Source organism: Apus apus, chromosome 2 (assembly GCF_020740795.1).
Source record: "Apus apus isolate bApuApu2 chromosome 2, bApuApu2.pri.cur, whole genome shotgun sequence".
Taxonomy (NCBI): Eukaryota; Metazoa; Chordata; class Aves; order Apodiformes; family Apodidae; genus Apus; species Apus apus.
This window is the reverse complement of record NC_067283.1, coordinates 146,916,170-146,932,155: the sequence shown is the minus strand read 5'-3', so window position 1 is coordinate 146,932,155 and position 15,986 is coordinate 146,916,170.

Sequence of the window (15,986 nt, the reverse complement as noted above, 5' to 3'; positions counted from 1 at the left end):
AGTTTCACCACTGTGAAAGTTCTCAGATTACAATGTCAAACTTCAAGCACATAGCTACTACAGATTGTATCACTATTTCTTATCTTTCCCACTTTTTACTGCAATCCCTAGTGTAAATAAAATACCTAGCAAAAAAATGTATTTTTGATGGCTGGGAATATCTGGGGTTCTTAAGTCTCTGTAGTTTTGTAGTTTTGAAGAACTATACAACAACGTGGTTGCAAGATAAGCAACCTTCTGCCCCTGAATGGAACGGGTGTGGCAGTTTGTCAGCTCTTTATGCAGTAAAAGGGCATGTCTCACTTTCCATCATCACAGCCCTGTAATACTACTCACACACTAACCTAGGAGTTTGTAAACTCCTTGGTAAACAGTGCCATGTTTGTAACCACCAAGTAGATCCAAAAGAATTGTTGCTTTTGTTGTTCACCCTCAAGGTAAATCCTATTGCTGATAGCAACGCTGTGAAAATTCAATACATTGACAGAACAGTTTTCACTGTGGAGTACTTTACAACCTGGAAATTTAACTATGGAGTATCTGATATGTCATTACACAGATTTCTGGCTGGAGAGTGAAATGTGGCTAGCCTGAAGGGAAATGTTTCTATCAGTGACTAATAAGGAGACTTCAGAGCACCAAATCGCACACGTTCACCAACAACTTTCTCAAACAGCAGAAATGCCAGAATTTTTTTTCTGCAGAAGGTGTTGAGGTACTTTCAATGGTCACAGCTGTGAAGGCCTTGGGCTCTGTTTCACAGAAGGCATGACACCTTCAAAACAGCCTTCCTCCATGCCTAGAGGAGGCCTTTGGTCTGGGGAAGGATGAGATGTATTTTATCACTGACATTGTTTCCAGCTATATTTACACACCCACCACTCCCTGGTGTCACCCAGAAGTGAGCTCCATCTTCTGAGTTCAAATGCAGTGCAGAGTCTTGAAGCAGCACATCAATCCAGGGAAAGGAGTGCATGAAGTTTTCTTAATGTTTGCATGAGGAACAGTTAAAGACTGGCTCACAACTCACAGAAATCGGTGGAGATCTCAGAGGGACTGGACTGAGCCATAAGCAAGGAGAGGTTCTTTGTATCACAGACTTTTCTTGATTCTTGTTGGCTAGTGCTCATTTATTTTTAAACAGCAACGGCTCCCAACACTTGACTATTTACACAGCTCTTGTATCAACAAATATTTTATCCAAAGTGCTGCAGTAATTAACATAGAAATAAACCATGTCTTTTCAAAGCTGGTGACACGTGCTAGCAAGTGTTTGCCAACACAAAGCTTAGTGCAGCAAATATGAGGAAATTCCCTTTCTTCATTCTTTTAGGCAGACTGTTGCTAAGACAGGTCATTAACAATTTGTAAAACCTCCAGTTGTGATCCATGTGGCAGGAACTAACATCTATCAACCACATCCATTTCACCAGCCTAACCAGAGCTTTTGCAAGGATTTTTAGGAATGCAGGTTACATGAAGTACAGAGAAGTAGCCACAGCTAATGTAATTTGGCACAGTTAGAATCTACAGGTCTTTAAATGCCTCCAGGTATGGCAATTCCATCGCTTCCCTGAGCAGCCTCTTAGAGTGCATGACAACCCCTTTGGTGAAGAAATTTGTCCAAATATGCAATCTAACCTTCCATGAGCTTTCCTCTCAGGAGGTTCAACCAAGAAGATGCAGCTTTTGGTATTGATCCTCCTCTTTTCTCCAGCTTAACTTCAGAGGATTTAATCCTTAATTGTCCACATTGTAATTCTAAATATATCAATGTGTGTCATGCTAGATTTACTGCAGATCATGTCACTGAGAAGAGGATTAGAGATGTCCTACACATAGAAATTTAAATCAAACCTGTAAATGATCAATTAATTCTATAAAATATTACAGACTTCATCCCTTTGCCTATAAATATACTTAATAAAATAGGCTAATGTAATAGATTAGAAGCTTACTTGAGATGGACAGATTTCTGCTCTCCCTGTATGGTCACAGGGAAAGGAGTGCTTGATTTGCAGATCTTCCACTGCAAGTGTGGACATCTCTATGGTGGATTTAAATTCTTAAGTAGTTATTGGTGGATGCTCTTTTCATTTGTAGATGTTTAAAGATATTCCTCATATCCTAGAGGTCTAGAACACAAGCCCTTGAAAGCCTGTAGAATAGCAGCTGCAAGGAAACTTCCCTGAAATAAAGTCTTTGCATTATTTCTCTGTGCCTGACAGAAACCTAACTCAGGTCAATGGAAATGAGTCAGAAGATTACAGAAGAGCAGAGAGACCATGGGATAACATGATTGCGGGGGGCACTGCACTAGAAGCCCTTGCTCTGAATATGTTTTTCCCAGTATCCTTCCCAAGCTGAGGAGTACTTTGCATCCACTACTTGCCATCCCTGCCTACCCCAGTATCACAGATTTGCAACAGTGAAATATTATACATTTTACACTTTTTTTTTAAAAGAGAGAACCAACCTTCATTCAGATATGAGCTATAGCTAATCTATTCACCTCATTCTAAACAGAATTACAACCAGACTACTTGCTGTGCTCTGCATCTCTGTTAGCTTTAACCAAACTAAGTCTGTTATCAGTGCATAGGAAATCTGAGCTGAGTCCTCTCATACTGGCCACACTCAGTCAGGAATCTAAAATCCTGAAATTCTGACTATCTCACGTGGGAATAAGAATTGCTGAGCCAGTTTTCCTACAGCCATTCACCTTGTGTGCCTGCTTAACACAGTGTTGTGACAGAAGATGTCCTGATCTATGATTGCTACTTGCAGAAGCAACGATTCAATGTACCAGATTATCAGACACTGAAAAAAAGAATAAGGAGCCTATGGTAGATTTTAGATAGAATTATGGTTTTGACACCATAAAACCTTGCCTTTTCACTTCTTTGCCTGAGGCATAATGGAAACATATACTTTTGTTAGTATAACACTTAAGATACCCAGAGATGCTACCATCTTTTTCTGGCTGGGTGTTCTACCACGAGTGTAAGTTTTGTTTGGACCAAGTGTTAATCATAGAATCATAGAATGGTTTGGGTTGGAAGGGGCCTTAAATATCTAGTTCCAATCCCCCTGCATGGCCAGAGACACTTCCCACTAGACCAGGTTGCTCAAAGACCCATCCAACCTGGCCTGGAACACTTCCAGGGATGGGGCACCCACAGCTTCCCTGGGCAACCTGTACCAGTGTCTCACCAACCTCACACTAAAGAATTTCTGCTAATGCCTAAGCTAAATCTCACCTCTTCCAGTTTTAAACCATTCCACCTTGTTTTCTCAATATAAGCCCCTATAAAAAGTCCCTCTCCAACCTTTCTGTAGCCCCTTCAGGTACTGAAAAGCTGTTATAAGGTCTCCCCAGAGCCTTCTCTTCTCCAGACTGAACAACACCAACTTTCTTGCACTTGGCCTTAATGGGGACAACAATGAGGATGGGCTACTCAGACATATTGAGAACCTGGTGTTTAACCCAAGACATGAGCTTTAATTTTAGAATCACTTGTTTAAAAACTAAAACTAAAAACTAGAACAACAGAAACAATGATAGAAATAATCTTTTACTCTTTCGTAGTTAAAAGCCCTTTAAGGAAAGGGAGATAATTCAGACCTTTTTTAAAAATTGTTTCTAATGTTTCATCATGCAGAGCATTTGAGTTGTTTTGGCAGCACAGACCAGAATCAAACATTTTTGCCTTTTTTTACATTTTGACCATTTTTTACAAGAAATGTACTCATTTCTTGGTGACAGAGACAGCCTCTCTCTTTGCCTGTGTTCCTTTGGATCTTGCCTTTTTCTTTTTTCTGCACTCTGGTAGTGCTGCAAGGATGGTGAGTAAGCATGTCCTGGTGCTTAGGACCTGCCCCCAAAAATGTCAGGCTGAAGGGAGCTGAATTCAGATCTGCCTTGTCTGAGGACTGAAGAACATAAAAGGCAACCATGCACCCCTCCTCCCCTCCCCCTCATAACAGCTGCTTTTTAAAAGGGGTAAGTGAATAATTTCCTTGGTACTCAGTCTGATAACTTTGGAGTACATGTTTAGGAGTTGGAAAGTCTGAGCTGCAGAGGTAATGTTTCAGGCTTATGTTAAGTGTGCCTTATAGAACAGCTAATGTAGGTGCTCCTATGACCTGTGCTGTGATTTCTGCTTTTCCAAACACAGATTCCTCAAGCTACTGCATGCAGGATGCAGACAGGTACCATTTGAGGACCTCCTGGTCCTTTTTAAAAATGAAACCTGAGGGTCAGTGCCAGGCATTGCAGAGGATATCCATCAGTTTAGGATTCAGAAACCTCACTCAGAGAAGCATTGTGGCCCAGCCAACTGCAAGGAGAAATAAATGTTACTGACTGATGGGCTTGTCACACAGCCATGTATAATAATGTTCTAGTTCCATGTGGAAGCAATGTTTTGTGAATGTTTATTTTCTTTCCATTACTTTCAATTTTGATATTCCAGGGAATATTTTGGATGACAAAATGCTTTAGAGGAGTCTTCCCTGAATAATAGAATGGATTCAATTGACAGAACACATAAACTTGAATACTGAGAGCAAAAGAAAACATAAAGAGGCAAGACAGAAAAGTGGTGGGAGGCAGAACACAGAGACAAGGGAGGGAAATTGCATGCCAAGGTCACAGAGCAATACAGTAGCAAAGCCAGAAATAGAATTCAATGCAATAACAGCAAAAGACTGCCTTACTTAGGTATTTTTTTTTTAAGTTTAACAAGTTACATCCTGTTGATTAAGCTTAAACAGACCTTTTTTTTATTTGTTCAGCTGACTGCAATAGCAACTGTAAATATGATTCAGGTTTCTCTTCAGATCCCAAGTGTTTCTCTGTCCCAGCTTATTCTAAACTACCCGGTGCTAGCAATGCTTTTACAGTCAGAAAGCAACCAGCAAGAGGTCCTGTTCTGCTGTCTCTGAGCCAGTAAAACCCCCCTAGTTCTATGTAGAGACCCACTGGCTCCAGTGTTTGCACCATACCACTTGCTGTGGGAGAGAGGGCCATTGCATCTTCCCAAACTAAATGGGCAAAACCTGTGAGACTGGGAACTGGAGCTGCTCCAGTCTCTATCAATCCAAACCCCTTGGAAAACCCCAATATGAGTCAGGGTTCCAGGAGTGTTCTGACAGGCCCTGGTCCCAGATGCTGAGAACCCACTTACCCCAAGGCAGTGATGCTGGAGCCTGAGGAGAAGACAAAAGACAAAATAGTAATTTGTTTATTTATCATTTATTTCAAACCTCTTGTTTTCAGATGATTTGAATAATACTGTTATCCATCAGCCAGGTATCTCACTTGAGCAGGGAACTAGAGAAAGCAGCATCTGAGCATACTTCTGATGAGTGGAAGGTGGAGCTCCTGAAAAGATTTTCTTCAAAGAACAGAATTAAATCTGCATTTGATAAAGTTGTATCTTACTCTTTAAAAAAAAAAAAAAAAAAAAATTGTATCTGAAAATGTAAGTGGAAAACTGGTCAGAAATCTTCACTGAAGCTTTAAAAATTATTTCTTAAATATTACAGATGGAGTGAGACCAAGATCTATGCAGTTAATTTCTTTCCATTATAAGATAGGAAGATATGTTATTCAGTTTACTGTGGTCACGTTTCTTGTAGCAGCTGGTTTGGATTCATGCTTTGCCTGCATTCGATTCATACTACCTGCTGGCTTCACAGGTTCAGTTTTTAGTAACTTCAACTGAAACAAGAAATCAAAATAGCTGTAAATCACAGAATTATTTAGTTGGAAGGGACCCTAAAGATCATCGACTTCCAACTCCCCTGCATGGGCAGGGACACCTTCTACTAGAACAGGCTGCTCAGAGCCCCATCTAACCTGCCCTCAAACACTTCCAGGGATGGAGCCCTGACAACATCCCTCGGCAGCCTGTTCCAGTGTCTCACCACCCTTACACTGGACAATTTACGCCTGATCTCTAACCTAAATCTCTCTTCTTTCAGCTTAAAACCATTACCCCTCGTCCTCTCACTGCAAGCCCCTGTAAAAAGACACTCCCCAGTTTTCCTGTAGCCCCTTCAGGTACTGGAAGGTCACTATGAGGTCCCCTTGGAGCCTTCTCTTCTTCAGGCTGAACAACCCCAACTCCCTCAGCCTGTCCTCATAAGAGAGCTGCTCCAGCCCTCGGATCATTTTCGTGGCCCTTCTCTGGACACGTTCCAACAGGTCCACATCTTTCTTGTGCTGGGGGCACCAGAGCTGGACGCAGTATTCTAGGTGAGGTCTCACCAGGGCAGAGCAGAGGGGCAGAATCACCTCTTTCGATGATCCACTAGTACCCCTGGGTCCTTTTCCACAGGGCTGCTCCTAAGTGTGACCTCTCCCAGCCTGTATTCATATCTTGGGTTACCTCAGCCCAGGTGCAGGACCCTGCACTTGGCCTTGTTGAACCTCTTGAGGTTCACCTGGGCCCACTTCTCCAGTTTGTCCAGGTCCCTCTTGATGGCATCCCATCCCTCTTGCATATCGACTGCACCACTCAGCTTGGTGTCATCAGCAAACTTACTGAGGGTGCTCTCAATGCCAGCATCAATATCGTTAATGAAGGTATTAAACAACATTGGGCCCAGCACTGACCCCTGAGGAACACCACTTGTCACTGTTTTCCATCTGGACTTAGAGCCATTGACCACTACTCTCCAGACGCAACCACCTAGCCACTTCCTTATCCACTGAACAGTCCACCCATCAAACCCATAGCTCTCCACTGTAGTGAGAAGGATGTTGTGGGGGACTGTGTCAAAGGCCTTGCAGAAGTCCAGATAGATGACATCCACTGCTTTTCCCTGGTAGACTGATGTAGTCACTTCTTTGTAGAAAGCTACTAGGTTGTTCAGGCAGGATTTCCCCTGGTAAAGCCATGCTGGCTGTCCTGGATCACCTCCTTGTCCTCCACATGCCTTAGCATGTTTTCTAGGAGGATCTGTTCCATGATCTTCCCAGGCACAGAGGTGAGGCTGATAGGTCAGTAATTCCCAGGGTTCTCCTTTCTACCCTTTTAAAATATGGGCATAACATGTCCTTTCTTCCAATCACCAAGGACTTCACCTGACTGCCATGACTTTTCAAATATCATGGACAGTGGTTTGGCAACTACATCCACCAATTCCTTCAGGATGTATCTCATCAAGTCCCATGGACTTGTATATCTTCAGGTTCCTCAAATGGTCACAAACCTTATCTTCACTTAGAGGGGGGGGGGAATTTGTCTCTCTGGTCTGCATCTTGTGGGCCATCAACATGAGAGTTGTGAGGAGAGGGGTTGCCAGTGAAGACTGAGGCAAAAAATTGTTGAGAACCTCAGCCTTCTCCTCGTCTGTTGTTACCATTTCACCATTGTGGCTCTTGAGGGGTTACGCTTTCTTTAACCTTCCTTTTCTGGTTTATGTACTTGTAGAAGCCCTTTTTGTTTTTCTTAACATCTCTTTCCAAGTTCAGTTCTAGCTGTGCCTTGGCCTTCCTGACCTCATCCCTGCATAACTGGGCAGCATCCCTATACTCTACCCAGGATACATGTCCCCTCTTCCACTGCCTGTGTAGGTCCATCTTGCCTTTCAGTTTGACCAGCAGGTCTTGGCTCAGCCATGCTGTTCTCTTACCTTCCTTGCCCAATTTGCTATGCCAGGGGATTGAGACCTCTTGCATACTATGGAAAGCATCTTTAAAGATCTGCCAGCTCTCTTCTGCTCCCTTGTCCCTGAGGGCCATTTCCCATGGGGTCCTATCTACTAACTCCTTGAAGAGCTGGAGTTTGCTTCCCTAAAATTCAGAGACCTGACTAAGCTTTTCATCTGCCTCTTACCCCTTAGGACAGTGAACTGCACTAGTGCATGGTCACTGCAGCCCAGGCTGCCTTCACCTTTGTACTCTAATGAGTTCACTTACATTTGTGACAATCAGGTCCAATAACGCATTTCCCTGGGTAGGATTGTCAGTTTCCTGACTTAAGAAGTTGTCATCAAGGCATTCCAGGAGTCTCCTGGATTGCCTAAAACTTGCCATGTTACTTTTCCAACAGATGTTAGGATTGTTAATATCACCCAGCAGGATAAGAGCCTGTGATCACAATGTTTCTTCAAGATGGAGTAAGAAGGCTTCATTGATAGGCTCCACTTGATTGGGCGGCCTGTAATAGACTCCAACCACTAGGCTCCCTTTGGTATTTCAACCCCTAATTCCCACCCATAAACTTACAACTTGCTCATGGCTATTTTTTAGGGACAATTCTTCACACTCTATCCAATTCTTTACAGAGAGGGCAACACCTCCCTCCTTCTTGCTGTCCTGTCCCTTCTGAACAGCTTATAGCCTTCGATAGCCACACTCCAATCATAGGATTCATCCCACCAAGTTTCTGTACTTGCCACCATATCATAGCTTTCCTGATAGCTTCCAGCTCCTCCTGTTTGTTGCTCATGCTGTGTGCATTTGTGTAGAGGCACTTCAGCTGGGCTAGTGGCCATGTTACCTTCTTAGAGGGACACCCTTTTAGACACTGGAGGTGTTTCCTGTCTCATCATGGGGATGTTTGGGTTTAGATCTGAACTTGATGCCACACAGGCTTCTGTTGAAGATGGGCATGCAGACTAGCTTTCCTTCATCCAAAAAATCCTTGCAGTTTTGTGAGTATTGTGATACCAAGGTCTCAAAGAACAAATTTTTAATGTTGTTTCAGTGGAACAGAGAGGTTTTTCAGTATATGTGCAAAATATCATATTGCTTCCATTTAATTGCTGAACCATGAATTCTGTGAGTCAAATTTCACATACTCCCACGATAGAAAATGTACCATATAATCTCTCTTCATCTCAGCTTCTCCATCAATCAACTGGGAATAATAGCAGCTGATTTAGGAGTACTGTGGACTTTAATTAACGTGTATACAGCATGTTGAGATCCCTGAAGAATAAGATGCTTTAGAACATCAAAGAATAAACAATGCCATTCTTTGTCTTTTGTCCTGGAGTCAAGATACTTTAACATTAAGTTTCAGACCTATGCAGGATACAGAGGGAACCCTTTGCAGCACTATGTAAAATCAAACTGTGCCTCTGCCAACAAAGTAGTATAAAAGAAATTCAAGAGCACACATTTCCTATATTCTCAGTATGAGAAAAGATTTCTGCATGTTTTCCCACTCCCTGTCCTATCTCTAATCATACTGTTGGTGAAATATTTAGCTCAGGACTACAACAGAGTGATCCTCATTAGCTCCTTAATGCCAAGGAGTGATGTTTGAGATTCTCACACTAACATCACCAGCACTGGCAATACTCATCTGATAAATCTCAGCTGTTCTCTGGATAGCCTAGAGGCCTGCCTATAACCCTTACAGTATATAGCCTTAAAGCAGAGCTGGTGCAATCAACTTTGGAGCTAAATGGTCACACTGCAGTGCCCTCCGAAATCACAGAGCAGTCACCAGTGCTGACCCCCATTCTCACCCTGCTGCTCCTTCATACTGCAATCCACTCCTCCCTTGTAAATAAAACTTTTGGCCTCTGACCCTTCTAAAGTTTTTAAAAAGTACTGGAAGAATGTAAGAACTTGTGATGATTGTATCCTTACACTAACTATAATGTAGGAGAGTAACCCTCCTGAAATGACAAGTAACCCAAAGCCAGTACTTTTTTCTTCCACCCACCCATCCCCAACTCCCTAAATGGAAGTGTAAGATAAATGGTTATTTAACTCAGGAGAGCATTTTTTCTTTGAGAAGTGGGAAGCAGGCAGAAAGTCCAACTGAGAACCCCTATTAATTCTACAATTAAAGTAAACCCATAAATGAGGTATCATACATACACAGAAACAACAATGGAGTGTGTATGTGTAGTTACCACTGCATCATAGACCCAAAGTGCCAGTTTCATAAGCCTAGAAGGAGAAATGAATCTGCAACCCAGTTTGGAGTGGGGCAGGAGGTGTTTCTTGGAGTCCTATCTGCTGTTGACAGATGAGATAACAGTAAGTAGTAAGGATGTTTGTTTTCCTTGTGAAAGAGTATAATTGAAACAGCCCTAATGCCCTGAAATAATCCAAATAAATATTTTTTCATAAATATTTCAGGACCAATGTCCAGTAATTTTTTAAGCTGATTTAAGATAATTTCATTCAGTTGCTAAAGACACGGAACCTCAACAATTTTCTTTGTATCTTCGTTATTTGAACACCATATCATGACAAGTATTGTTCTTTCTTCATTAGCAAAGCTACATTTCCTAAATCCTATGAATATTGACTAAGTTGCCTTATAATTTTCAAAGCTTCTGGAACTTAATTCAATCCTGTTTACATCTTCCCAAATACCTAAGAGAAATCACAGGTTTTATGATCACTAAAAGTGTCATCACCCTTTGAAGTCTATTGGTGAGACACCAAGGTCCTGATTTTTTTTTTTTTTTTTTTTTTTTACAGGTTTAGGCTTTCTAGGAATGCCTCTCCCTAGTTTAGTTTTCCTGTTTCCTGCCTCCTGTCTTCTGTGGCTGCAGATGCAGAGAAAAGCAGCCACAAAGCCAAAGAGAACATTGAAGGTCACACAGGATTAGCACGGAGCATTTTTAAGTATGCATGCTAGACTCTGGGCTGGTGCAACTCAATAAAGCTTGCCTAGCCAAGGATGTGCAGTTGGAGTTTTCAAGGCAGCAAAAGTCTCCAAACAATGTATAACAATACAGCTGGGACCTGCATGAAGATATTCTTCAAGGGAATAAATCTTCACTTTCAGGGGCTAGAACATCTGGAGAGGGAGGGAAATGCTTGCAGGAGTGAGGACGTGTTGCACTGAGAGGTTCAATAACTCACAGGAGATAAAGAATAGGGAATAGCATTGAGCTGGGTGGAGTTTTCTGATTTATCACCCAAAGGGGGAATTATAAGGCTGTACCTTACCCTTCCCACCCTCTTTTCTCTGGACCATTGGCTCTTTCAATTTCCAAACCTAAAAGTGAGTCATCACTTTTCCCCTGCCTCGATTGCTGCAGTGAGACAGGGTTGTACTTCCCCACTCCTAAACTGTCTCTTTTATGGTATCTATCAGATGCCTCTTTATTTTAGTGGAGCATAAAAAAACATTTGTCATGGGACAAAGGAACAATTTGTCCTCCTAATCTGAATCAACTTAAAAGATGGGAGGGAAAAGGGAGCAATAAGTGTTAAATTTATGCAACTGAATCACAGAATCACAGAATCATCATGGTTGGAAAGGTCCTCTGAGATCACTGAGTCCAACATCTACACAAAAAAACCCCAAAATATCAAACAACTACAAACAACCATACACACTCCACCAAAAAACATCCACTAAAAAATCCACAACCTTGGCCATTATAGCACGCCATTCTTCCTAATGTCCAATCTAAACCTCCTCTGATGCAACTTTAGGCCATTTCCTTTGGTCCTGTCATTAATCATTTGGGAGAAGAGACAAACACCCACCTCCTTAGAACCTCCTTTCATGTAGTTGTAGAGGCCAGTGAAGTCTCCCCTCAGCCTCCTCTTCTCCAAACTAAACATTTCTAGTTCCCTCAACAGCTCCTCATGTGTCCTGTTCTCTAGACCCTTCACCAGCTTGGTAGCTCTCCTCTGGACATGTTCCAGTACCTCAATGTCCTTCCTGTAGCAAGGGACCCAGAACTGCACACAGTACTTGAGGTGCAGCCTCACCAGTGCCAATTACAGGGGCACAATTTCTTTCCTACTCCTGCTGGCCATGCTATTCCTGACGCAGGCCAGGATGCCACTGGCCTTCTTGGCCACCTGGACACACTGCTGGCTCATATTCAGCCGAGTGTCAAACAGCACCCCCAGGTCCTTTTCTGCTGGGCAGCTGTCCAGCCACTCTTCCCCAAGCCTGCAGAGCTGCCTGGGGTTGTTGTGACCAAAATGCAGGACCCGACACTTGGCCTTATTGAACCTTATACAATTGGCCTTGGCCCATCAATCCTGCTTGTCCAGATCCCTCTGCAGAGCCTTCCTACCCTCAAGCAGGTCAACACTTCCACTCATCTTAGTGTCATCTGCAGACTTACTGAGGATGCACTCAATCCCTTCATCCAGATCATTGATAAAGATGTTGAACAAGACTGGCCCCAAAACTGAGCCCTGAGGAACACCACTGCTGACCAGCCATGAACTAGATTTGACCCCCAGCCCTCCAGACCTACTTTGGGAAATGGTATGGAAACCCCATTGTAGCCCCTGCTCATATGCATCCCAAAAGGCCTGCCTGGAAGGATGGAAACTGCAGGAATGGCCTGCATATGGCCTCGGGCCTGCATAGATGAGATAACAACGATGATTGAGATAACTAACATGATCAAGGAGTGGAGGGGTTGGAGGTCCACTCCAGTTGCTCACACATGTATGGCTCAATCACGCATACTCATTGTGAAATCTAGCTTCTAGGTCTATAAAATAGGGGGCTGCAATGGTGGGCTTTGGGAGTTCCATCAACATTGACCATTGACATCGACCCTCACCCATTGGCTGGACCAATGACGCTGGATCCAGGACTGGTGATTTTCCTGTCCTCTTTATCTCTCTCTTTCTCCCCCTCTCACCTTTTTCTTCTCATCCCCTTTTCCTTACTTAATATATGTATGTGGGTGGTTTTGTTTAGGTTGCTCAGTATTAACTCCTACTAGTGTAATAAATGTGTTATTTGTTATCAGCAGACCTGTGTGTCCCTGCACCTTAATCTGATCAAGGGGTATTGGGCGGTAAAGCTTTTACTCAGACCGTCATACATTTACTCTCTCTGGGAAAAGACCAGGTCTAAGAGACGGATTTTGAGCCCAGCCGCACCTGGGCTCCTCTCTGAAGAAGTCTAGAAAGCAAGGGAGTTCAGTCCTTATCTCCCTGGGCTGCCCAGTCTGAGTTGTGACACCTACAGGACTGCATCCAGCCACACCTGGGCTCCTCTATTGCAGCAGGAGCTTGGAAGGCAAGGGGGTCCAGTTCTAACCTTCTTGGGTTATCAAACCTAGGCCGTGTCATTTAATTGGCATCATGGACAGGAAACCCCCTGATCAGAAGGTTTGTAGGGGGAGTAGATCTCCTCCTTGATTACATAGGGAGACTATGAGGCGATCTCTTAGCATGTGTCGGGAGAGATTCAAACAGTGGCAAGCAATGGGTGCCCAGGAAATACCTCCACTCGACTGTTCCTCTATAATTGAGAAACTGAAGGAGTTGAATGCTTGTCCCTCTCCACTAGGCATGTCCTGGGCTCATAGTAACTGGCATGATCCCCAGGCGGTAGTGGAGAGAATTTCCAACTTACAGAAGGAGCAAAAAACAGAACTTGGAAAAAACAAAGCCACCGTATGTGCAGTTCTGGGATGTGCATTAATGGCAGCCCAGAAAGAGAAACAGCAAAGTGAAAATAATGATGAAACTGTAAAGTCTTTGCAAGATCTAGTCTGAGCTTTACAGAGTCAGTTGGCAGCTGAACGCTGTACAACTCAGCGGCTTCATGCTGCATTATTGGACTCTCTTGATGGAGAAAAAATCCTCAGATCTGAATTAGAGGATCGGGTGGTGGATGAGGATTCTCTAAATAGTGATTCCAATATCTTGTGTTTGCCCCAAAAAAACTAAAAAACAAGGCCAATTGTCTGGTTATCCTTTTGAGGACTTGGCCAGAAGCAGAGAAACATTTTTCTCAAACAAACCTGAGGCAGTAATGAGGCCTTTGATTAATAGTGAAACTATTCAAGCTCCGGCTGCCAATAGCCAGCAAGCCCCGGCTCCACAGAAACCACCACCGGTACAACACCGTATTCACCTACAGAGCTTGCTAAAATCCAAGAGAAATTCTCAAGATGGGCCTCTGAAACTGAAACTGAGTATGTTTGGAGAGTTTCACTAACAGGAGGAGACAGGATTTTCCTCTCCGAAAATGAAGCACAAGGGTACTGGGGCCCTGGAATTCCCTGGAAACCAGGAATTTTTCAAAAGACCTCAAAAGATTGAATGACTGCGGAAAAAACGGCGATTCCAATGCATGTGCCAAGGACTGTGGATAGCAATTATATCCGCATGGTCATGGATTCTGCTTTAGCTTTACTCACTCATGTTAAAGATCTGGAAGCTGCTGAGTGCAATTCCCGGTAAAGCACCTCTCCTGTGCTTAAGAGCAGTCAAAATTCAAGCAGAGAGCTACCAAAAGGATAAAGGCAAGACATAAAACATCTATATGGTCTATACAAAGTCTCAAGATACAAACCGATGAAAAGCTGTTGAACCTAGTGTATAGTTCTGATGACCCCATTCTTATTTACAGTCATTGTGAGCAACGGGTTATTAAGGTAAATGGACTTTTGTTCTGACCCTGAGGGGTGGCTGTTGTGTTAAGCAACATGACTAACAGCTGTTACACATTTGTTCAAAGCCCATATCCCAAGAAAAATTACATTTAAGCACAAGACAACAATTCGGTATTGACAGGCATGCATGATTACATGTTTTGCAGAATGAGTGATATTTTTTTTAGTATCTCAAGTAACCTGGTGTTCAAAGGGTAGGTTTTTCATTGGTATTGCAAATTAGAACCCCTGTGAAGTCCCTAAGGCTGCAGAAGCACAGACACTGGTTATTTCTGGGCACTTCAGTCACTAGATATTCTATTACTGGCAATACAATATTTTAGATTGTTTTCTAGATCCCTTAAGTTTAGGACATTCTGTTTTCTTTCTTATTGCTGAAAGACATTTCTAATCAATATCTAGGTCTGTTGAATTCTGGTTTTCCCCCTCTGATGATGTTTTACTGGCAGCACTTAGAAAATGCATCTCTGCTCCTCCAATGATATAAAAGTACACTGGCCACTCTTACCCCAATCATTTCAAAAGTGTCACCCTGGCATTCCTAAAAAATGTAAGTAGTTTCTTTTCCATTTTATAATAAGGCAAAGATAGCCCCAGGCTCAGAGTGAACATGTTCGTGAAGGGATGCTGGATGCCAAGCCTACCTGGGCACATGGGGAGAAGCTGGACCACAGGCTGACTGGGTGGGAAAATCAGGAGCAATGAGGAGCATGGCATGGTTACAAGGACTCTGGAGGTCTCTTGTCCTCACCGTGGGGTGGACGCAGAGCCCCATACAGATTGAGCTCTGCCTGTTCTTAGACCTCTCTTCCCCACGTCTGGCACAAAGGCACCTGTATATGGTGGAACAATTAGAGCCATGGCTGAGGGCTGTGTGAGACTAAATGAAGCCATGCACAGCACAGAGTGGAGACCACATCTCCAGGGTTTAGGTGACACAAAGGACAACTGACAGCAGAGGCACTTCCTATGCAGGGCAGCAGGCGTGCATCCGAGGCAGGGGATGCTCACAGGCACAGACCTGCTCACATTATCGTGGCTGCTGAACTCTCAGGGATGCTCTGATCACCTTTGGCCAGAACAAGCACAGACTCCTCCAAGGAGTCTGCAGGTCACTTCCGTCAGGTCAGCATGTCTTCATGTGGGTGGACAGTGAGCAGAGCCTCTGGGAATCTCCCTTCCTGTTTGTCTCCAAAGGAAGCTCAGCCATTGAAAGCATGTTTCATGGGAGGCAGATTAAACCCTTAAAGATCTGCCCTCACTTTTTAAAGAATAAAATACTACTGCTGTTATGGTAGAAGAGCAGAGACAGTTTAGCTTCTGATTTTGCACAGACTGTGAACAGCAATTCTGCTGTGCAGAGCACTCAGCTCCTTGCATCTTCCAGTGAACACCTTTCCCCTGGGGCTCATCACGTGGTGTCAGCTCCATGCCTCCCTGACTGATGCTTAAGACTCCCTGGCACTGCCTGGAGTGCTCTAGCTGAAAGGGCAGTTCCTCTTGGCTGTAGCGACTGTGACAGCCTCAGCCCCCTCACCTCTGGAGCTGAAATTTTCTTGCAAAACTGCCGCGGCAGCAGCTACCCATAGACAGCTCTGCCCCTCCCTTGTCACTCA